The 25,773-nt window shown below is 43.2% G+C and overlaps 1 protein-coding gene across 2 annotated transcripts in view; it reads right to left on the reverse strand.

Annotated features, from left to right (window-relative positions):
- The window catches only part of LOC109527158 (SPRY domain-containing SOCS box protein 4-like), a 93,379-nt gene that overhangs the window by 46,479 nt on the left and 21,127 nt on the right, over nt 1–25,773 (reverse strand). The window contains exon 1 of one of the 2 annotated variants that reach the window (XM_019888899.1): nt 17,584–17,749. The exons of the other annotated variant lie outside the window; for it this stretch is intronic. The gene's annotated coding sequence lies outside the window, so the exon portion shown is untranslated. Of the gene's footprint in view, nt 1–17,583; nt 17,750–25,773 lie in introns of those variants that run through there. 2 annotated transcript variants of the gene reach the window in all.

Here is a 25,773-nt window from a genome sequence, read left to right on the forward strand (position 1 = left end):
AAATAAAACGGAATTAAGGCAAGTTCTTTCTGTGCGGCACGGTACCAAATGCCCGGCGGACCGGTACCGGTCCGCTGACCGGCGGTTGGGGACCCCTGACCTAGGTTATTATAGTTAAGGACAATTAGCCCAATAACTACAACTAAACTTGAAAAAGCGCATGAAATTGCTTTAAAAAAAGAAGAATAAAAAGAAAAAACTCAAACTGCATCTTGTATGCGTAAAACTAAAATTATTATTATAGCGAATGTCATATATATCATACATTTAGCTTTCGGGGCTCATTTTACGATTCACACTGCCAGTTGAATTTTACTGTAAAAGGAGACATACAAAATTACACACGCTGTATATTTAACCAAACAAGTACTTCATCTTACAAAAACAGTTTTGTCTCAGCTTGCTTAAAGCTAACGCACAATGCAAAATGGCATGCATGGGCTAACAAATAGCACCCATGTCACGATATGAACCTTCTAAAAATCAAATATTCAAATAAAAACAACAGAAGATGACAGAAGACCACTCGCAGGCATCTCTGCTGTCTATTCTGCAAAAAGGAGTTCGAATTGTGCAGCTTTGTCTCGACATTTATCTTCATGACTTTTCATCGAATCTCTTTGTTTTGTCTGCCTGTGTTCACCTCACTGCCTCCCTGAAGGCCAGGGCACACACAAAAGAAGCAGCATATTTGCCTCTCGGGCAAGTGTCGGAGCATAATTCAGTGTGTATGAAAGCAGAACTCAACCCAACTCTCGAGATCGTTCGTTCGCACATTTTCTCTCTCTCTCTCTCTCTCTCTCTCTCTCTCTCTCTCTCTCTCTCGACCAGACAATGCTTGTAACATCAAGGGGAAAAAAACTGATGAAAGGAGGAAATATATTACTTTATTGAAGCAACTTAATATGCCACTTGAACAGGAATATTTGACACCTAAAGCCTCAAAAAAAAAAAAAGACATATTTTAAGACCAGCGTACAATAAAGTGCACAGTAAACCCCCATTGGCAGGTGATAGACATGGAGCACTGCGAATAGAGAAAAAGTGAGTCAGTGAAGCCCACCGAAAAAGTTTGTATCTGCCTTTAGATGTCACAAAATGGTGGCAAAGCATTCATTCATTTTCCAAAGATCAAAATAAAACTTGGCTACACACGTCACCATACACCTGTAGTACTTCCTTGGTACAGAGATGACAGAAGATGACTCCAAGGCAATATTGTTATTGCTATGGTCTGAGCAGAAAGACAACAAATGGGAGTTTGGATGGCTTTTTTTTTAGCAAATAAGGGCAGGTTGAAAGAAATATTTGTGACTGCTGAAAATGTTCCTCCAGAATAAGAGTTATCAGCCAAGTTTGATGTGTAGAGTGCAAAGATCTATTTCCAGCCACAACAAGTACTTTGGATGGGCACAAAAAAAAAGTTGTATTTTATATTTTTGGTGATTTGTGCCGCGTATGTTGCCCTGGAATATGTCATTTGTGGACGGTCCCGACCTCTCAGAGAAATGTATTAGTTTAGGAAAAAAAAATGTCACAGAAGGGTTGAAGAAGGAACCCATTAAGGCGTAGAAAAAAAAGTAGTGTGTTTCCGGTAACCCGACCGACCGAGAATTTCTACGTCGAAAAAAAACTTTACGGTCGGCATTTTTTTCAAACAACCCTCTACATTTATGTGTAGAGGGTTTACATCGGTGCAAACTTTCGCGATATTCACGTTGAGCGCGTGCGTCGTTTGCCCTGTCGTCTGTCAACAACATTGAAACATGGCGGCGGCCGCAATCTCCGACGACAGTTTAAACTGCGTTTTCTGTGTTACAGTCGCGTGCTCGAACCATAATGTTAAGAAAATAGCATCCATTGATGTATCGAAAAAATAAAGCGAACTATTTGATGAACACCACGGGCCGAGTAAAAACCGAGGGCGGAGGAGGACAGCGGAGGAGGACGGCGGAGGCGGCGGCGCGCCCCGGCCCCCGAGTCCGGAGCGGGAAGAAAACTAAATATGTGGCGGTGGCGGAGGCGCCGGCCGCGAATCGGCGGGTTCAATGTCTTCTTGTTTTATTTTTTATGGTTATTTTGTTTTCATTTTTGATGGGGGGGAAAAAAAAAGATTAAAAAAAAAAAACTTTGTCTGACCTCCCGACCGACCCTTTGCTGAAATTTCTTGTTACCGGAAACACACGATCTTTTTTGTTTGGCCTTACTGTCAGATGTGGATAGAGCCATTTTACTAACTGAGCCATGCCGCTCTTACTCTGGGTTTGTGTATTGCTGGCGGAATACTCTGATCTTTTTTTGGAGACACCTGTAATATACTACCACACAGTGGCATGGCTCAGGTGGAAGAGTGGCTGTCTCCCAACCGGAAGATCGTCAGGGATTTGTTCCTGTGCCCTGCACGTGACACTTTAAAAAAATAAATAAATAATACTATGCAAGTAAAATTTACTCAAAAACTAAAATATCAAACGCATTTTTTTTTTCTGTGTGGGGACGTGGATTTACGTGTTGCTATGCAATCACTCACTGAGACAGGCGACTTTTCCATTTGCTCGATTTGAAACAATGTTGCGCTGCGCTCGGCTGGTGCCACAGAGTCACACGAAAGAAGACTTGACACTTCCGCCTTCTTGGCCGTTTATGCACGCTGATTCGCCGAATGAAGATTTCATCACTCCCTCCTAGTTTACAGCCAATCAATGGGCCTATTTGTTTTTTCTTCTGAAAGTGAATAAATACTTGATCATGTCAAATTGCATATCGTGAAAGCAACGATAATATCCATGACGACATACATCTATCTGTACCTCTCGAAATGTTTATTTTAAGCCAAACTTTCTCGTGACAAGTTATAAAATGTCACTGAGAAGTGACCTTACTAAAAATGCTTGAACAAGTGAAACGCTAAAACACAAAAAAAGCATGATTAGTAGAAAGAAGGAGTATATTTTGCCTTGAAACGATATTTCATCTTGCTTAAATTTTGTAGTGAGTGCTCTTCCAATTTTGCGCGTGTAGCTGATTTCTTTTCATTGCTCGGTGACGCGACGTCATCGTTCAAGAGTTTCCCCAGGGGGACATTGGCCACCTAGGCCATCTGGGAAGTGACGCAAGCATTATGACAGCACACGCATCGAAGGGAAATGTCACATTGGGACATGAAAACTCACTGACGCACACCAACATTCATCTATCACTAGCTTACACAATTTGTACTTTTCACCATCATGTCACATAGAAAACTGAACCGCGCAACCACATGGACAGAGTTTAGCAGTCATGTTCAAAAGTACAGGACTTGCAGTGCATGGATGGATGGCTGTATTCACACAGACACACATTCACGCACGCACGCACGCACGCACGCACGCACGCACGCACGCACGCACGCACGCACGCACGCACGCACACACGCACGCACACACACACACACACACACACACACACACACACACACACACTCATTTGTTCTGTACTCAGAGTCTTCAAACGGACTACCATGATTGCAGACCTGTATGTCTGGGGGCCAGTCAGCCCACTTCCTGCATGAGTTTCCTTTTCCCAGCGGTTGTGAAGCCACCAGAGCGCCAAAGGCACTGATGACACATCTCCAGTGATATTATGACCATTTCATTGCATCACATGTCTGCGCACTTTGCAGCGCTCGGGCTCTCAGACGTCCACGCTTAACAAAAGTGCACACGCATGCACATCCGAGGTGAGTCATGGATTAGTCACAGCAGAGTGTTTGTCTCAGCTCTGTCAAAAGCACGCCATTTAACTTAGTGGACAATTTGTTTGTGCTATTTCACTGCAAATTGAATATCAGTCAACATGGGCTCCTGGGCACTCGGCCCATTACTGATCAATAAAGATGTCGAGTGAACGACATCTTAATGCGGTTTGGTGAAACAATGAACGGGGGTGAATCCTACTTGCCACTGTCGGGATGTCTAAAGAACTCATTCCGATTAGGACTGTTTTTGTACAAAACCCAGCCAAGGAAGTGAAAATGGAAGGACATTTTACAACTGAATACAGCTAGACCTGAATACAGCTTCCTTTTTGTCTAATCGGACTCTCTTTAAGATGTTGAAAGTGTGTCTCTGAAAGGTTTTGTCCTGTTGTCCGAATTTGTGAGGTCTGAGGTAAATGGTTGTTGCACATGATATGGCAGTATGTCACTCTTGACGCAGGTGAAGGCGCACTTCTCAGTCACGTGATAGGTTACCGCTAAAATGAAACCCAGGAGCTAGCAAAATGAGTAAAAAACAAATGTCTTTAGAAAGTTTCTTTGAGAAGAGGAAAAGGCCCAGCCAGGAGACAGAAGATGGGCCTATAACTTTCAAGAAAATGAAGGCTACATTTAATAGACAGTATCAAGAGTCCTACTTAAAATACTGATTTATCTCAATGGGAGATTCCCACACACCAAGCCCACTCTGTATAATATGTGGCGATGGTGAGTCGTATTTTTCATGTACTTTGTATTTGCGCTATATCTTATTTTGAAGGCATGTTTAGACATTACCATAGCGACCAGAGAGTGTTGCGGCCCGATGGGACGTTCCTCGTGTCATGATTTGTGTTTATTATTATGTTTAGAAAATACCACAGTTTTCATGTAGGTAATATCATATTATTTTGTTGTATTTATCCGCCACAACTTAAAGGCCGGTCCCTGAAAATATTGTCTGACATGAAACCCGTCCGTGGGGCAAAAAAGGTTGGGGAACGCTGTACTACAAGACTATTATTATTATTTTTTTTTTTTTTGCTTTTTTTTACATGCCTGGCTCGTACACCTTTCATCGAGTTGGCAGCGCCGCGCTTCCGTAGCTTAGTCTTATTTGCAATGATGTGCAAAGATGTGTTGACACCCGGACGGACAAACTTTGTGGGGAACATTTCCTTTTTCACATACAGCCAGATAGGTTTAAAAATTTTGCAAATGAAATAATCATTTAGAAACTCAATTTTATATTTCCTTGTGTGGTCTCTGTGTGATACTGTATTAAAATTGGTTTTGTGAACTGAAACCCTTGTGTGTGATAAATATGTAAAGAAGACAGAATTCAGGAAGAGGTCAAATACTTTTTCATGGCACTGTAAGACCCTATTCAGGTCTTTTCTTGTTGTTGTCTAATAATATTGGTGGCCATACTGCCGAGACTGAGATACGTCTGTCGTCGTCACCACAAAGCTATTGGCAAGCAATGTTTCCAGCTGAGTTTGGCAGAGAGTTGGCGATCCTCCTAGTGATGTCGCAGCAACGAGAGCAGCAACGAGTGTGAGTGACGTACATATAGGACCGTGACTCAGTCCTAATGTTTTCCTGTAACGAGACATGCATGGAAAGCTTGTGTTTTGGATGCAGTGGCTGAGTGAGAATGAGGAGTGGAAGCAGCCGATCACCTCCCGCTGCCTCCCTTTACCAGCCTCTCAATGGCTGTGGTCAGATGGCCAGCGTGTGTATCGACGTGCACGTAAGAGGCAGACAGTCGCTTGCTGCGTCGGTCAATAAGCTCTTACTTTGTTTTCATACAGGATGAGGCCTGAAAGGGGAGGAACCTGGCATAAGAGCATATTGCAGACATTGCTCCCCTTTGCACTAAGGCTCCCTCCACAGATCAAAAGCGCATTTTACTTTAAGATATGTTGGTAAATACAAATAGGCAGTGATTATTATAAATTCAAGCCAATTAACTTGTCTCGTTTTCCTATCGGATGGACATTTCACCTTTGACTGATAGACTAAAATTCATGAAATTGATTTTTTTTTAATTAATTTTTAAGTGGATCGGGGAACAGAATTGATTGCTGAATGTTCCTATGACCGATGATGTTCTTCTCCCTGAGACAAGGAGTGGAGTCCTGTTTGCCTCAAAATATAGTTCATCAGTGTACCAGAATTCTTCACCATTAATGAGTTGATTATGAATTGAAATCAAGAAACCGTGATCATAATAGTGTGCCGAAAAGTTTTCACCAGAACGCACAGTATAGAGTGGGTCAAAAAAAAGTCTACACACCCCTATTCAAATTACAGGTTTTTGTGGTATTCAAAATGAGACCATTTCAATACTTTTGAATGTGACCTATAACGTTTGCGACTCAAGAGAAAAAAAAATGTTTTGCCACTTCATTCATTTGCGTGTTTAGGAAATTTGCCATAATTAGTTTTGGGCGCCATAATAAGTTTGGGTTTGTTTTGTTCAGTTCATTTGTGTGGCACTAAGGTAGTGGGATTCAGGAGTGTTTCCTGGGTGTTCTTCTAACTTCGCCGTGTCATGTCATGTGCCCCCTGTTAAGATGGCACCCCTCCTTCATCGCAAACTTTGATCGCACACCACTTTTTACTCCTCCCAACTCCCACACCTCTGTTAGAGACTTCCTCTGTTGCCATCATGTGAAAGGGACATAACTCAATCAGTGTGCCATTCAGAATGAGATCTCTTTAATGTAGAACTACGAGAAAAAATTGTGGATTCAAACTAGGTTTCAACCTAAATGAAGTCCCAAATGACTTTTTAGAGCAACTAAAGCACATTGTCGTGCTGGAGCCGCGAGGCGATCACTGACATTAGTTTTTTACGCTGTTACTTGCACATAAAAAACTCCCGCTCATGAAATTGTCAACATGAATCTGAAAGAGTGTTTAATGCCAGTGTCAGGCATTTAGACTGTCGTTATTGCAAGTACTCACTGAAATGAAAAGAAATGTTGAACGAGCACAAGTCCAGCGTGACCAGCTTGTTTACTCCAATTTGGCTGGTGTTGGTCTTTCCTTCTCTGAGCCATCTGTACAGAGTAATTGCACCATCCATTGTTGGTTCTCCTGCATTCCCCCGTCACACTCCGTCCTCACCCTTCAGCTGCGGGCTGCAGCTTTAACACTGCTGTTTCTTTCTTACGCGTGGCCCTTTGCCCCCTTTTTTCACCCCACTAGCATGCATCTCCCAGCCCTCAACAGCCCCACAAGTCTCACTCTCCCCTGGGCCATGTGGACAGCTGGATGGCTTTTGTGTTTGACACGTGTGTTGGCAGAAGGCAATGCACGCTCACATGCACTCGCAGGCCTAATTCTCTGCGCAGGGTGACAACAGGGCCCCCCATTGTACCATAGATTAACTCGCGGTCGCACACACACACACACACACACACACACACACACACACACACACACACACACACACGTCCCAGAAGCCCAAAAGGTCCCTCAAGTGGGAATATGCTACGAGGCAGAAAGTCAGAAGCTGAGGGGATGGGGGAGGCTAAATCAAGTGACGGACTTGGTTGAAGCTTCACTTGTCTGCTTCTTCACAATGGTATCATTTAGCCAAAATCCTTTTTGTCCTTAAAATGAAAGGAAGTTGTTTTCAGCATATTTATCACAGGGGATGCATGACAGACCCACCTACAAGCTCTAAAAGGCCGCGATACAGAGGCCACATATTTCTTGTTGTCGGCATTTTTTTAATTTATTCTATTTTTTTTTTTTTTTGGTACACCCGCTTGGACGGAGCGGTACACAACTAGACAAGTTAGTTGGCTTGAATTTGTAATAATCACTGTATTTACCAGCACATCTTAAAAGTAATCTTACGCTTTTAATCTGTGGAGGGAGCCTTGGAGCAAAGGGGAGCAATGTCTGCAATATGCTCTTAAGCCAGGTTCGTCCCCGTTCGGGCGTCATCCTGTATGAAAACAAAGTAAGAGCTTATTGACCGACGCGGCAAGCGACTGTCTGCCTCTTATGTACATGGGGAGGCAGCGGGAGGTGATCGGCTGCTTCCACTCCTCATTCTCACTCAGCCACTGCATCCACAACACAAGCTTTCCATGCACGTCTCGTGACAGGAAAACATTAGGCCTGAGTCACAGTCATACGTGTACGCCACTCACACTCGTTGCTGCTCTCTCTTGTTTAGGCTCTTCAAGCGAAGTGCGACATCACTAGGAGGATCCCCAACTCTCTGCCAGACTCGACTGGAAACATTGCTTGCCAATAGCTTTGTGGAGACGATGGCAGATGTATCTCACTCTCGGCAGTATGGCCATCAATATTATTTGACAACAACAAGAAAAGACCTGAATAGGGTCTTACATCTTCAAGTTTCTGTGGCCAATAAATAAATAGCATTCTGAGTTATTTTAAAACTGTCAGAAAGCGGCGGATTATTTGCTAATTGTTTTTTCTTACGAACACATTAAGACATTTCAACATTAAAAAAAAAAGATAATGACATTCAACACCGCTCCCCCCAGGGAAAAAAAATCTGATTTTTGCTGAGAACACACTATTGTAAAGTTAAATATTTACTAAGAGGACAAATGTGAAAGAGTCAAATGTTCGTCCTGTAATTCATAACATTATTGCTTTAAGCGTTAAGGTACCAAAAAATAACTTTTATTCATTATACTTTTTAAAATTAATCAGCTGATTAATCGTTTATCGTAATTTCATTCTCCTTTAAAAAAAAATCCACATCGATCAGACACTCGTGACAACACTTGTAGTGTCGTACATAACCTCGTAGAGACTTAAGACAATGCCAACTGCATGTTAGCCAAGTTGGAGTTTGTTAAAGTCTTTTAAATCCATGCTATTTTTTGGGGGGGGCAGGGGGTGTGCAGCGGGGCCCTCAGTATGCAACGTTCCTACTTTGTAAATCCCGATATGCACAAAAACAAGCTGCCAGAGAAGTCATAATCACAGGAAATACTTTTGTAAAAACAATTCCAGGGCATGAATGAAATCATCAAAAGGAAAAGCTGTCCATAAAGGTGAAACCTCAACTGATATTGCTGGATAAAATCTCAAATTCGGCGAAAAAAATAAATAAAAACACATGACAACTCTTTTCATCAAAAACAAAAACGGCGGGCGAAATGACCACTCTACCAAGAGATGCATTTTTCTTTTTATTTAGCCCTGTTATTTATTTAAACTTGGTTTTGTATTTTTATTGGGGAAGGACGCGAGAAAAAGATCTTCCCAAATGTATTCCAGGCACTTCATCTCCGAGCGTCTGCCCTCTCAGCTCTCCTTCTTTTTTCAACCCATCTTTGCCCATCTTTCCTTCAGACCTTTATCCCCCCCCCCATCATTTTTCAATCCACTGCCAGGCCTTCACTTTCCTCTGCTGCTCCTTCTACCCTGCATGCACTCTCACCAACAGCTGCCGCTGTGCGTCTGTCACCCGTGACCTCTCTGCGCCACATGCCATGTCCTCCTGGCGACGGATCCCCAAACAGCCTCGGTCACTAATGTGTGTATGGAGACGGGCGCATGCACAGGCGTGCACACTTCCCATGCACACATGATGGGTGGATCTCTCCCTCACAGTGTAGACTCTGATCACATGGCACTCATTTGTTAATTAAAGAGGCCACAGACGGCAAATTCTTCAAGGTAATGATGGGCCTGGAAGTATGCAGAAAATCTGTATTTAAACATGGGCAGTTTACAGCCATGATGATAATGGCAAATGCAAACACATTGCTAGTGACCCAGCATGTGCAAAACCATTTTGTCAAGTGCAGCTAATTTTCAAACAAAGTATCCATCCATTCATTTTCCGATCTGCTTTATCCTCACAAGGGTCACGGGGGGTGCTGGAGCTAATCCCAGCCGTCTTCGGGCAGTAGGCGGGGGAACCGGTTGCCAGCCAATCACAGGGCACACAGAGACGAACAACTATTCGCGTTCACACTCACACAGAGGGACAATTTTGAGTGTTTAATCAGCCTGTCATGCATGTTTTTGGAATGTGGGAGGAAACCGGAGAAAACCCATGCAGGCACGGGGAGAACATGCAAACTCCACACAGGGAGACCGGAGCCGGAATTGAACCACGCACTTCTGCACTGTGAAAAAAAAAAAAAAAAAAAAAAGGAAGTATTATTTCAATAATGCATGCTCTCTAAAGAGAGTTGTCTCTCACTCTGTCATCAATAGCGGTGTTCACACGGCAACATTTGGTCCGACACAGCATCGGCGCTGCGCCAGTTGAGTGTTCACACGTGCGAATTTGCTCCGGCGCAGCACCGCTAAACAGCTTACACAGGACCAAATTTGATCCACCTCAGGGAGGTGGTTTAAAAATTTGCTCCAGAGCAAATGCTCGTTTGCGGCGCAGCACCGATGTAAGTTTGCACGTGTGAACGCTACAATTTGCCCCGGAGCAAATGCTCGTTTGCGAGGGGGGAGTAGCCTCGCTACGCATGAGAAGAGTTGATTACGAATGCGTTGCTTTGGTGCTCTGTCGGACTTCCGTCATGTGTTTGTTTAATAACGACACAAGACGAGGCTGGTAACAGTAGCAAAGCACCTCTTGGGTTATACCATCTCAACTAGAACGTGTGGGGATAGTCTCCAAACGTCATCTTTCCTTTTGTAGGAGACTGGACTGTCTCGTAGTTGTTTGTGTAGTTTGTTCCTTTGTTGTGTGTTCACAACCCCGCCGTGCCCCATAGAATTTATTTCGTGATTTCCTCTCTTGATTTTTCTGTTTGGCGCATTACATTATTGCTTTTCTGAGTGTCATTGAAGTCATCGTTGATTTACATTATCGGGGGGTGGTCACTCTCGAGCAGAAGGCACGGAGACCGAGAAGGAGAAGGACGTGCCTATACAGTAGTTGCTTGAGTTGTGTATACGTTTACAAAAGAACCAACACGATAACTCATTTGTTTTCTGTCGTTTTGCTCAGCTGCAGAAACTGCCGTGTGAACGCAAGTGGAGCTGCAACGACACTGCGCCGATGCTAATACGCTCAGGGGCTTTGTACGTGTGAACGCTCCACAAAATTTGCTCCGGTGTAAAATATATCGCAACAAAATACATCGGTGCAGCGCCGGATCAAATGTGTGCCGTGTGAACACCCCTAATGGGAGAGCACAGTAGACATCAAGAAATGCACAGCATGACGCAACGGTAGCTATCCATTTGCGAAATGCTATTTACCTGATTTACCTCACATCGCAATTATAGAAATCATCAGTACAATACAAAAATACAATTGATTGTATTTTTCTGACTCAGATGGTCTTCCTTTTTTCCACATAGTTTGGCTGGCAGGGCGAGTTTGACTCGGGTGTGACTTGTATAGCTTAAAATGAGAGCTCGAAATGGCAGCCAAAATCCCCATTTCCAAATCATGTTGAAGGCAATGAACACCTTTTCTTCTGCCCTAGCCATGCGTTTGAGATGAGAGCACGGCGTAGACAGCGAGCTAAACAATCCTCCAATAAAAACACGGAGATGAGAATCCAACGTTTGGTATTTTTATGGAGTCTTTCTTGTAAAACTGTACACAAATAGAAACACAATACAAATGTTTGTATAACGTCCAATTACACATATGAAATGATATTAGACACTCTTGTAGCAGCCCTATTCTCTAACATTTTCAACAAATCTATGGTAAATATCTACAAAGATTAATTGGTGAAATACTTATATATGACGATAAATAACTTGCTCAGCAAAGAGTGGTATGTACAACTGGGTAAATGTACTTACAGATTGTGCCTGAATGTGCCAAAAGAACGAGGATGGAAGTGGATGTTATCGCACCTCTGCACGTGGTTTCACTCTTATGCATCAAAATGGCTACCCCGCTGACTCTATGGGTGGTGCTAACCACTTCCACCACTAGGGGCACTGTACTAAACTGTCATGCAATACTTCCATCACTAGGGGCACTGCACTGCACTGTAATACAATTACTGGGGGCAGAATACCTTTTCTGCTGTCAGCATTAATAGGTAATGGGAATTTGGTTTGGGAGTCTGAGCTCTACTGCTCTTTCCCCCCAAAAAATGCAAATCATAGTCCAGTGCGGTTTATGCATAACTTTTTCTTCCTCATGATGCCTTTCTTGACTGCTGAGACTTGTACTCCGGAGTGGTTTACGGAAATAGCATCCGGCTGGGGCACATGTACAAGAGGGTGCTCTAGGCCTGTGTTGATACTTTCCACATTGGCGGTACAGTGACACTCCTCTACAACGAAAACTACATGGGCGGAAATACCCCGCACTGTGAAAAAAATCATGCATTAACACCATTCCCACTCTCCTGCCCCCGATACAACGAAAAAAAACCCTGTTGCGTTATCCGAAATCTTTTTCTCTGCTCTTGCCTCGCGACGAGATTCACTACAACGAAGTCTAATCCAACAGCGACCTCTACTGCTTTGTTCAGAAACGGCAATAGCAAGCACCACACTGGTTTACACAAGCGCAGTAGTCCAGGAAGTATTTGTTATTGTTAGTTTCAGACCGGGCAAGAACGTTGCATTGCTAAAATGGCTACAAAACGGACCTTTGGATGTCAAGCAGCTAAGACAAGAAGAGCTCTGATGCTGGAAGAGAGGATAAAAGTGATCAAAATGAAAGACGGAGGAAGCAAAATAAAAGACATTATCCAAGAAATTGATGGAAGCGAAAGTGAATGCTGATCGTAAATTTCGCAATTTCTTTCCCTTTTTTCTTTCTACACTGACTATGTGAAGTGTCAAGTAAGTGTATGCTCATACTTATGCACTATTGGAATAAAAATAAAGAGTACACATACCGTATTTTCACAACCATTCGGCGCACCGTATTGTTGGGCGCAGTCTCACTAACGGGTGCTATTTTGGTATTTTACACATAGACAAAACGCACTGTATTATTGGGCGCAGTTTTACAGTGGTAAAACATACGCCAGCTTAAACATACGGCATGCGTGCACGCACGCTAAAAACACGTTAGCTTGAAGCATACGGTAGCATGTTTAATGGCGCCTTATAGGTGTGAAAATACGGTAAGTTTGTGTGTGTGTGTGTGTGTGTGTGTGTGTGTGTTTACATCTGAGATCAAATTTGCTACAGTGAAAAACCCCCTGTTGTGAAAAATTTCTTGCTGCAAACATGATTTCGTTGTAGAGGAGTTTCACTGTAACTGATAAGAACAACTGACGATGACTCTGACGTAAGCGAAGTCGAAGAGGAAGCGCAGCATCTTCTATGTCCGGAGTTTGGGGAGTTCTTTAAAAGTGACACCGATTTTATCCAATAAATTTCTGCAAAAATGCGACTTATACTCCAGTGCAACCTATGTATGTTTTTTTTCTTCTTTAGTGTGCATTTTATGGCTGGTGCGACTTATACTCAGGAGCGACTTATACTCCGGAAAATACGGTATATCAGGTGGAGTAGTTAACAATTGATATTTAGCAAATAAAATAATCAAAAACCTAACAATTAAAATGCATACAAACAAATGTACGCCAATCACGATAGACGTTTTTTTTAGTCTCACTTGGTCGTGACAAGTTTTGCACTGACCAAGCAACCAGAGGATGGGAAAACAAAGACGTCCTAGAGCGCCATTGAAACGATAGTTTAAGTGACATCAGCCAGCCACAGGCACGGGACACGAGATTCGTGTGGCAATACACAGGCTGAAATTTGATTAGACAAAAATAAATAACTACATTAAAGATAAATAAATTAATGAAATAAAAACAAATCAAACATCTACACCCACGTACGTTCCAGAAGCAGGGTAGCCAAGAAGACTTGCCACAAAACACACTGCTGGCAATAGATACAATTTCATTCCAGTGATTATGGTCATGAATCAATCAGCAGTTGGCTTTGTGCGCGTCTTGCCAAGATTGTGCTTTCCAGCCTTTTTCTGTTCGAGTAAGACTGCAGCCTAGCACCCAGGGTCAGGAATCGTATTGAAACAATAGACTTATCACCACACCTGAGGCATCCAGACAAATATGAGGCAAGAACAATCACGTGTCGCCGTGGGGGGACAGAATGGCCACCTCCCACGAGTCGAGTCCGCACATGGATAGCAAGTGTGAACTCTGGGCTGGATCATGACACGATGGCAAAGAGACACATCTGGGGCCCTCACAAACACACGTGAGGATAACCGTCAGACACCTGAAGATTATTTCAATACATGATGGAACATGCCATTAGACAAGAAACACCAATAAAACACTATGCATCTTGGAATCAACTGAGTAGCTTCGCTCTTTTCGCTGATGTTAGATAAAAGCAACCAGTCGCTACGGACAAGCTCAAGTGAATGAATGAAGCTCATTAATAATCAATGTGTGTTACCAGGATCATTTTATTTATTCAGAGCACATGGAAATGGTTTCAGGTGAAATGACCTCGTGTACGTTGAATTTCATACAATAGTGATGAGGCTCAGGATGCAAGTCTACGTCATTGTGTTCTTTTTTTTTTTTTTTTAATACTGTTCTAGTGCCCATGCTCGGGGCTGAAGGTGAAAGGTCACTCAGGTAGAGGATGTGGACAAGAGCACAACTGGTCACAACCATCAATAAGAGCACTCAGACCTACGTCAGGCTTAAACATTTGTCACCTGTGAATCGACCAGCCAACAACTCTGGTTTAAGTCAAAATAAATAAATAAATAAATAAATAAAATGAAAGAAAAACCGATATTGGGTTGAAATCCACACAGCATTATTAAATCCCTCCTGAATTCCCTACATTTGGAGACAATGTTTCTGAAGGGTATCAAAAACAAATTTCACGCAATCTGAATGATGTTTTTTTTCTCTCCCCTATTCCAAGTCGACCTTGGCAGTTCCCTGCACCTCCTGAGTGATCGGTATTTACCAAAACAATTGTTGCCCCGCTGGACTGAGCTAAACCATGTTACCAGCTTATTTACTATGCTTGACCCATTGACAGTAAGTACAGTAAGTGCCTTGAGATACCAGTTGAATTCGTCCACTGGTCACGCTCTCCACTCAAAACATTTGAATCTCAAATCCCGTTTCTCCTAAATGCCACTAACCCAGGGGTGGGCAAACTTTTTGGCTCAGGGGCCAACATTGACTTTTAAAATTTGATAGACGGGCCGGGTCAGCACAAGATAGATTTATTAACATATCAGAACATATTCAACATATTAAACATAAACAGAACAAAAGCATTAAAGTATTAACATACTTTTTAATGGGAGCAGTGTTGTTGCTCACCCATTTTAGCCAGTGCATCAAAGTCTGATCGCAATCGTGTTGTCGCAATTCTCAGAACAGATCTGAGGTGTTCATCACTCATCTGGGATCTGTGGGGTGCTTTGTTGGTGTTCATCACACTAAAAGTCTGTTCACACACATATGTCGAGCCAAACAACACCAGCATTCTCCGTGCCATCTTCTGGATGTTTGGAAATTTGGCTGCACTTAACGAAGCATAAAACTCATCCAGTTTCAGGGAGTGGAACTTGTCCTTTAACATCATGTCACATTGGAGATCTATCAGTTCCAACTGCAACTCCTGTGGCACTGTTTCCGGGTCTTGTGAGAAGGGACATGACAAGGAAACGTGTCACTGTTCTAAAATTGTTCTTAAAATGAAATAATCTCCCGTTTGAGCTCCCACGCATGTTGACATACTTTCCCCAAACTTAACCAGCGGGCATTAGAATGGTACAATAAGTCCGTGCGATCAGCGTCAGCTTCTTCAAGGAAATGAATAAATTGACGATGGTGAAGTCCCCTCGCTCGAATAAAATTGACAAGTTTCACAACTGGCTTCACTACGTGGTCAAGCTGCAGCATGGATTTACACAGTGCTTCCTGGTGAATTATGCAGTGTAGGAAAATTACCTCCTGCTCAGGGTTGTCCTCTTTCACCCTGTCCTGAATTCTCTTCAGCATCCCGATATTTTTTCCTGTCAGATTCGGTGATCCGTCTGTGGTAACGTTGCTGAGCGTTCTCCAAGGGAACTTGTGCCTCTGTATGACCGCTGACACGCTGTTAAATAAATCCTCTCCTCGTGTTTTTCCTTTCAGGGATTTCATATCCAAAAACTCCTCCGTAATCTCGAAATTCTCATTAATCCCTCTAATAAAAATTAACATCTGAGCGATGTCCTTAACATCGTTGCTTTCGTCCAGTGCCAAAGAATATAATGAAAATCTCTCCGCTTTTTTGTTTAGCTTGCTCGTTAAGTGTTCGTCAATTACTTCAATCCGGCGAGTCACTGACCTGCGTGATAAGCAAATTTTTTCAAATTTGTTCTTGCTCTCAGGACATAAAATACTTGCTGTCTCTAACATGCACTCTTTAAGAAACTCCCCTTCGGAGAAAGGCTTGCTGGCTCTTGCTAGTTTGAATGCCAGTAAAAAACTTGTCATCGTGCTTGCTTCTTGGATGGAAGTTGATCGAATAAATGTGTTTTGTTGAGCCTGCAAACTTGCTAGCAACCTGTCAGCAGTAGCTGTACGTTCTTGTGTTGAAAGGTTGTTGGCGTAATTAGCATGCTTAGTGGCAAAGTGACGGCTGATGTTGTATTCTTTTAAAACCGCAACAGTTTCTTGGAATATAAGACATACAGCCTTGGATCGGACTTCGGTAAAAAAGTTTTTAGGCGTCCATTCCTTCTTAAACACCCAGCACTCACTGTCGACTTTTCTTTTCTTTGACATTGCTGCAGATGGCTTGCGATCTAACCAGTAGAAGTAGAGCGATTACTGAATTGGAAATGGCTCGCTTTCTGGAGTGCGCTCGCTCGCTCTCTCCCTCTCTCTCTCTCTCTCTCTCTCTCATTCTTTCGGGGTACAGGCACTGCAAAATCAAGTCACAGCGCCACCTGGTGTTGAACGCCCGTCATTGCAAGTCAAAATGAAATAAATTGCAGAATTCACATCAAACCTTGTACTGTATTCTGAACCAATCTTCGGCGGGCCGGATTAAAAAGCCCAACGGGCCGGATCTGGCCCGCAGGCCGTAGTTTGCCCACCCCTGCACTAACTTCCCCAGTGTGGGACCAAACCAAGAATGTGTTTTTATCAAACAAGGAAAATAGCTAGCTATAATATTTATTTATTTATTTATTTATTTTTCTCCTTCCCCCCCAATTTTGCTGCTGTAGACTGCAAATTTCCCCAGTGTGGGACGAATAAAGGTTGTCTTATCTTATCTTATCTTTAGCTTCAGAAAAACATGCGGTAACAACAAATAAATAGAATGAAAAAAATTAAACCGTTTTTGCCACATTTTTTACTTCAATTGTCTATACATAGAAGTGTATCATTTACCCAGTAAGCCACATCACAGTAGTATTGGTCAGCCATTCCTCCATTCGTATTGTTTCGTCTCCATGTGTTGCTTGAGCTTGCTTAGAGGGTATAGCATCATGGCAATGATGCTATTTGTTAGCCCAACTATGGTGTTTTGCATTGTTTGTTAACATGGAGTCCTTTGACTTTTTCGCAGACCAAGCTACATGGTTGTTTGAAAAACACGACTGATTCCCTTTGTTTTACGTTTAGTTTGACAGTAAACTTCATCTGGGAGTGGCCTGAAACAGGCTGGAACCTCTTTTGTTGTTGACTCAATAAGATATATTCTAGGATATGTGCCTTTTTTGGGATACATTCCAAGTAATGATCAATACGTGGCCCGTACAAAGTTTCAAGGAAATCAGCTGAGTGGAGAGTTTGCACAATCTTGCACACCACGCTCATGAAAGCATTACCGCCTTGCGCTGGGCAGACGTCATAAATCAAACACAAACACTAGCTTACATGCAAAAAGGTGAAGGGCTGTCCTTCATCTTGGAGTCGTGACGCAGCAGGTCATAAAGTCTTCTGTGTCAGCATTTCGCGGCCACACTTCTTGCATGTCACATTGCAAAGACACACCCCTGTCCGGCCCTGCCAAAACATTCTGTTGTCTCAGCACGTGACACTGCCAGCATCCGAGAGGTCTTCACCTCCCTCCGCCACCAAAACCCTCAAAGGGCTTCAATCTTTTCATCCCCAAACAAACATGATCACACGCTCAGAGCATCTGAGTGATCATCAGGGAGATGTTGCCTACACTTTGGTGGCCCTGGATAATGAGCACGCTGACGGCGGACGGCCAACGATGGGCCTCATTCAGCAACACCCATTAGTCATATAGTGCTTGCTACTTATGGGCAAAATGTGTTAATAATCAATTATTTCTGATGTAAACTCATCATCCAAACACTCAAAGGCATACTTAGTCGGGTCTCTTTGCTTTATGTTTAATTTGATTCCCACTTGAAGTGGCAATAAAGATTTTGAAGCACCATTTTTGATGAACCGGTCAATATTTGCCAAAATGTGCTCAGGTGTCTTTCTCTCGGTGTCTGTCCGTCCCGCCTCTCTTGCTTCAACTCGCTTATCTCCATGTCCGTCTGCTCTCGGGTCACTGATGAAGTACTGTATGTGACAGCAATTGACACTGAAGGAAATGTGACAAGCTGAAGCTGCTTTTTATAATGTTGGCGGGCAGTACAATAATGTATGAGCGATACGAGACTTGAAACTGGTCAGAATGCAATTGCGTCTTTTCCAATTAAGATCAACTGCTGCGAATGGATAAGGTTGGATGGAAAAGAAAGTGTATTTCCCTCCATTTCCAAAACAGGTTAAACCATGAACCAAGTATGAATTAAAATAGCTTCCATACGATTCAATTATGTTCGAAATTGCAACAGTCATTATGGCTACGTTCACACTGTAGAGCGTGATGGCCAATTCACACTTTTTTGTCAAATCCACTTTTTATGCACTCGTTCACACAGGCACAAAAGAAACGCGACTAGTAATGTGAACACAACAAATCCGTGATGTGACACACATGCGCACATAGCACGACGTTGAGCGATGTGCACCCAAAATCGTTCGACGTCACATGGTGCAGTGTTTACGGAAATTAATGTGGTCCTGCGTGTTGGGGCTCATCTCATCATATCATATCGCCAGTGTAGCTAGACGGGAGAAAAACTTGGGAGATACGAGGCAACGCTCCGCCATCTCGTCATTTCATGGAGACGACTACTCAAGATGACTGTCCGTGTTTTATGTTGTGTGTTGTATATGTTATATTTCTGTGTTATTTTATGTTAACTGTTCATTTTTTTATGTTTATGTTTGGAGACCTGCCTTGGTACTATGGCTGAAAACTAGCATTTATGCTAAGTCCGGGGCATTTACACTGTTTATTCCTGTATTGATTAACTCATTCAAACCCTTTGACGTCTAAAAGCGTCAATTAACGCATAGTCCCCGCCTCCCCATGACGTCTAAAGGCGTCAATCACGTTTTTTCATGGGGGAGGGTGCAAGAGAGTCTGACGCAACTTCTCACTGAAGGAGCAGGCTTGACTGCAATGTAGTAATAGTAAAAGCAGCTGGCAGTGGTGCAAAAGTCCACCATTGTTCAATTTGCACTTTCGTTCATAGTGCAATAGTTTTATGTGCAGATAAATTATTTTGCTATAAAAACATTTTTTGTCATGTTGTTTTGTAGGAGGAACATATTGAGGAATTTGAGCTGTCACGAAAGCAAAAAATAGTGTCAAACTTCAAATGATGCTTGAAATGTATGCTTTTACAAAAAGCTGATTTTTTCTGAATTTCTGAAGGAAATCGGCCTTCTCCACAAAACTTGGCAATTTTCTAATGCTGATTGCCAACGAACGGAGAAAGATAGAAACAAACTTTTTTTTCTGCTGAAAGAAGAGAGTCTCACCGTTCTTCTGACACGTCGCATGTTTTATAGCCGTAGAACAGAAAATTCTGTGGCCTTTTTGCAAATCAGTCAAAATTCAGTAAAATGTGAGGGATTGAGGGGGTTGCTCCAATGAAAAAGGGTGGTATTCAATCAGTTAATAGGGGTGTTCACATGGCACACATTTGCTCCGGTGCTGCACCGATGTATTTTGTTGTGATGTATCTTACACCGAAGCAAATTTTGTGGAGCGGTCACACGTACAAAGCCGCTGAGCGTGTTAACTCCGGTGTAGCGCCGGTGCAGCCCCACTGAGTGATCATCAGGGAGATGTTGCCTACACTTTGGTGGCCCTGGATAATGAGCACGCTGACGGCGGACGGCCAACGATGGGCCTCATTCAGCAACACCCATTAGTCATATAGTGCTTGCTACTTATGGGCAAAATGTGTTAATAATCAATTATTTCTGATGTAAACTCATCATCCAAACACTCAAAGGCATACTTAGTCGGGTCTCTTTGCTTTATGTTTAATTTGATTCCCACTTGAAGTGGCAATAAAGATTTTGAAGCACCATTTTTGATGAACCGGTCAATATTTGCCAAAATGTGCTCAGGTGTCTTTCTCTCGGTGTCTGTCCGTCCCGCCTCTCTTGCTTCAACTCGCTTATCTCCATGTCCGTCTGCTCTCGGGTCACTGATGAAGTACTGTATGTGACAGCAATTGACACTGAAGGAAATGTGACAAGCTGAAGCTGCTTTTTATAATGTTGGCGGGCAGTACAATAATGTATGAGCGATACGAGACTTGAAACTGGTCAGAATGCAATTGCGTCTTTTCCAATTAAGATCAACTGCTGCGAATGGATAAGGTTGGATGGAAAAGAAAGTGTATTTCCCTCCATTTCCAAAACAGGTTAAACCATGAACCAAGTATGAATTAAAATAGCTTCCATACGATTCAATTATGTTCGAAATTGCAACAGTCATTATGGCTACGTTCACACTGTAGAGCGTGATGGCCAATTCACACTTTTTTGTCAAATCCACTTTTTATGCACTCGTTCACACAGGCACAAAAGAAACGCGACTAGTAATGTGAACACAACAAATCCGTGATGTGACACACATGCGCACATAGCACGACGTTGAGCGATGTGCACCCAAAATCGTTCGACGTCACATGGTGCAGTGTTTACGGAAATTAATGTGGTCCTGCGTGTTGGGGCTCATCTCATCATATCATATCGCCAGTGTAGCTAGACGGGAGAAAAACTTGGGAGATACGAGGCAACGCTCCGCCATCTCGTCATTTCATGGAGACGACTACTCAAGATGACTGTCCGTGTTTTATGTTGTGTGTTGTATATGTTATATTTCTGTGTTATTTTATGTTAACTGTTCATTTTTTTATGTTTATGTTTGGAGACCTGCCTTGGTACTATGGCTGAAAACTAGCATTTATGCTAAGTCCGGGGCATTTACACTGTTTATTCCTGTATTGATTAACTCATTCAAACCCTTTGACGTCTAAAAGCGTCAATTAACGCATAGTCCCCGCCTCCCCATGACGTCTAAAGGCGTCAATCACGTTTTTTCATGGGGGAGGGTGCAAGAGAGTCTGACGCAACTTCTCACTGAAGGAGCAGGCTTGACTGCAATGTAGTAATAGTAAAAGCAGCTGGCAGTGGTGCAAAAGTCCACCATTGTTCAATTTGCACTTTCGTTCATAGTGCAATAGTTTTATGTGCAGATAAATTATTTTGCTATAAAAACATTTTTTGTCATGTTGTTTTGTAGGAGGAACATATTGAGGAATTTGAGCTGTCACGAAAGCAAAAAATAGTGTCAAACTTCAAATGATGCTTGAAATGTATGCTTTTACAAAAAGCTGATTTTTTCTGAATTTCTGAAGGAAATCGGCCTTCTCCACAAAACTTGGCAATTTTCTAATGCTGATTGCCAACGAACGGAGAAAGATAGAAACAAACTTTTTTTTCTGCTGAAAGAAGAGAGTCTCACCGTTCTTCTGACACGTCGCATGTTTTATAGCCGTAGAACAGAAAATTCTGTGGCCTTTTTGCAAATCAGTCAAAATTCAGTAAAATGTGAGGGATTGAGGGGGTTGCTCCAATGAAAAAGGGTGGTATTCAATCAGTTAATAGGGGTGTTCACATGGCACACATTTGCTCCGGTGCTGCACCGATGTATTTTGTTGTGATGTATCTTACACCGAAGCAAATTTTGTGGAGCGGTCACACGTACAAAGCCGCTGAGCGTGTTAACTCCGGTGTAGCGCCGGTGCAGCCCCACTTGTGGTCACACGGCAGTTTCTGCAGCGGAGCAAAACAATAGAAAACAAAAAGAGCTGTCGTGTTGGTTCTTTTTAAAACATACAACTCAAGCAACTGCTGTACAGGCACGTCCTTCTCCTTCTCGGTCTCCGTGCCTTCTGCTTGAGAGGCGTTCAGTGACCGGCCCCCGAAAACGTAAATCAACGATGACTTCAATGACACTCAGAAAAGCATATACATAATGCGCCAAACAGAAAATCAAGAGAGGAAATCACAAAATAAATTCTATGGGGCACGGGGGGTTGTGAACACACTACAAAGGAACAAACTACACAAACAACTCTGAGACAGTCCAGTCTCCTACAAAAGGAAAGATGCCGTTTGGGGACTATCCCCCCCGCACCCAAATTTTTAAACCACCTCCCTGAGGTGGGTTAAATTTGCTCCGGAGTAAGCTGTTTTCAGGGGCTACACCGGTGTAACTTTGCACATGTGAACGCTCTACTGGCGCAGCACCGGCGTAGCACCAGAGCAAATGTTGCCGTGTGAACACCCCTTAAGAGCACACACACACACACACCGTAATTGAGTTGTAATGTGAACATATCCTATGACACAACTTTAGGTTACGTGTGCAGCGTGTCCCCAACAGGCAGAGCAGCCCTGGTTTTCCAAAATGTACAGTAGTGCTTTTCACAAGGTAGTATATAAGAATGCAGAATTACTTAAGGTCAGAGATCCCATCGTGCATTTTTTTTTAAGTCAGCACGCACCTCTGTCCTATTGTTTGGGTTTAAACAATCGCTGCAGGGTGGCAACGACTCTTGTACGCACATTTTCGACCAAGAATATTAGGACAGCTCATTCAAAGGCCTTCACCTTTCTATTGCACCCACAAATAACTCTAGCTATATCATCTCTCCTGTTCAAGAAACTTGCTGGACTGAATTGCTCTTTTTGAAACCAAAAGCTGCCACCCAAATACTTTGCACCATGTTTCCATGACAAGTCAAGACAAACAAAGTAAGTACACAAACAAAGAGGTAGACAGACAGGCATGCACGTAGGATCTCAGTTGGACGTAGGCCTACACTGATGACGTTGCTGCTGTAAGCGTGAGAATGAGAGTTGGAACAGTGAGCCCAAAATAGGACCAGAATAATGAGCATCTTATCATCTCCTGCATGGCTTCCAGATCTCCTCTGCAGCCTCCTTCTCCTTAACAGAATCAAATGCTTCCCTGGGGCCATATAAAACATGTCATGCCCAGCTAGTGCTGCTATTTGCTCGCTCATTCAGGTTGAATGTGTATTCCCGCTAATTTTCTTTCAAGTTCTCAAGACACGCACAAGACTTTCCGGCGTCTTGTACTGATTCAAGGCGATAACTGAGATCAGTTTCAGACACATACAAAAGCAAGCAACCTCGACCGCCTGAAGCCAACTGATGCTATTCTTGTGCCGTTATTAAACATACTGCCACAACATCCGTCATTTAAATATCAGAGCTGTTCTTCCCAAGCCAAGACACTAAGGGAGGAAGCATGTCGTCAACCCCCCTCCCCCACTGTGCCCCGCATCCTTGTTAAGTGTCAACTTAAAAGTAAAAATGAAGTCAGAAGCTACGACAGAAGCGCTCTGCTATGTGAACCTTATGCCCGCCATATCCTTTCCCCTGCTGCACTTCTTTCCCGTTCACAAATGCAAATATTCCTCTCTCAATCGATTTTCCTCCCTGACAGCACAACTTGTGTCATCCCCAAAAAGGGGTGTGATCCCCAAAAAGGGGTGTGATGTCTCACCCACGCATGCACACACGCGAGCAGAGCAAAAGGTGCTGACTGGATGACAAAATACAGTAGCAACCTCATTATTAAAGCGGCTCTGTCCACACTTACATGTAAACAGAAAGGAAGGATCTATCTGGAAAAAAAAGCAACAATACAACAGCTCATAAATGCAAACTTAATCAGAGACTGTAAATTACCCCAAACATTGGCATCAAGGATTAAGACGTTTTCATGACATGGACTACATACAAGGTGTGTCTCACTACTTGGTGAATCTCAATATGTTCACATGGATACTTTTTTTGAAACACTGAGTGTGAACCGGGGTAGGACTAGATAAGTTCTTTACTTCTTCCTACTCCCTTGAACATAATAACTGTGTTGAATGATGACTAATTTCTCTTTCCTCTTTACTCTTTTATTTACCTTATTTTCTGTCAAATTATTACTGTATATGCTTTATGTTCAATAAACAAACAAACAAACAAACAAACAAACCAGATCACAATAAATTTTATTGTGACTAGTAACAATATTGTTTTATTTGATTTAATAAATCAAATAAAATAAGTCCATTTGATCACATGGGATATGTGACTCCATCCATCCATTCATTCATTCATTTTTCCGAACCGCTTTATCCTCACAATGGTCACAGAGCGTGCTGGAGCCTATCCCAGCTGTCTTTGGGCAGTAGGCGGGGAACACCCTGAACCGGTTGCCAGCCAATCGCAGGGCACACAGAAACGAACAACCAGACAGGCGCACACTCACACCTAGGGACAATTTGGAGTGTTCAATCAGCCTGCCACGCATGGTTTTGGAATGTGGGAGGAAACCGGAGGACCCGGAGAAAACCCACGCAAGCACGGGGAGAACATGCAAACTCCACACAGGAAGGCCGGAGTTGGAATTGAACCTCCACACTGTGAAGTCGACGTACTAACCACTCGACTACCGGGCCGCCCACTCCATCCATCCATCCATCCATTTTCTGATCCGCTTAATCCTCACAAAGGTCGTGGGGGTGCTGGAGCCTATCCCAGCTGTCTTTCGGCAGTAGGAGGGGGACACCCTGAAGTTGCCAGCCAATCACAGAGACAAACAACCATCCACGTTCATACCCACAACTAGGGACAATTTAGAGTGTTCAATGAGGTTGCTATGCATGTTTTTGGAATGTGGGAGGAAACCGGAGTACCCGGAGAAAACCCACACAGGCCCGGGGAGGACATGCAAACTCCACACAGGGAGGCCGGAGCTGGAATTGAACCCGTGACCTCTGCACTGTGAGGTCGACAACATGTGACTCCTTTAAGGAAAATAAATAAATAAACTGACCCTCTGCACTACTTAAGAAATATCCAAATGTGCCTTCATTTTATAAATGTATGAATTATTATTACTCAGGCGGCATGGTGTTCAACTGGTTCACAGTTCAGAGGTGCAAGTTCAATTGCGGCTCAGGCCTCCCTGTGTCGAGTTTGCATGTTCTCCCCGTGCCTGCGTGGGTTTTCTACGGGTACTCCGGCTTCCTCCCACATTTCAAAAATGTGCATGGCAGGTTAATGGAACATTCTAAATCAGGGGTGCCCAATAGGGTGGTCCATTTTGGAAAAGTTTGTCGGATTCGTCGGGCCGGGTCGGAAATCTTGTCGATACTATGACACAAGGATGTGTGCAAAATTTTATTCCGATCGGATAATTTTATCCCGTCCCGCAGAGCGACCAAAGTTTCCCCTATGGAAAGAATGTTACGGGGCTGAATGGTAGTACGGTTTCTCCCGTACAGTAAGGATTTTGTTTTGCTCAGTTCGCACTTGCAATAATTCAAAGACGGAAGACAGGAACGCATGTATTGCAAAAAAGGCAACCGTGGTGATCCTGCAACACTGGTGAGATTGTTGGTCCATGTTAACTGGTCCATCTATCTATCTGTCCATCTGTCTATAATGGCCATCAACACTAGTGACACTGTTAGACCGCAAAAAAAAACGAAATCCGCCGTGCGTGCCATCCCATGCCTACTTCGCGCACGGGTGCAACGCCCGGTGTCGCTCCACGACCTGCAGAAGGTGCTGTCGCTGTTCCTCGTCGCGCGTAAAGGCGCCGCAGAACGCGCTGATGAGGGCGACGCCCCTCTCCGCAAA

This window comes from Hippocampus comes, unplaced genomic scaffold, assembly GCF_001891065.2.
Source record: "Hippocampus comes isolate QL1 unplaced genomic scaffold, H_comes_QL1_v1.1 scaffold228, whole genome shotgun sequence".
NCBI lineage: Eukaryota > Metazoa > Chordata > Actinopteri > Syngnathiformes > Syngnathidae > Hippocampus > Hippocampus comes.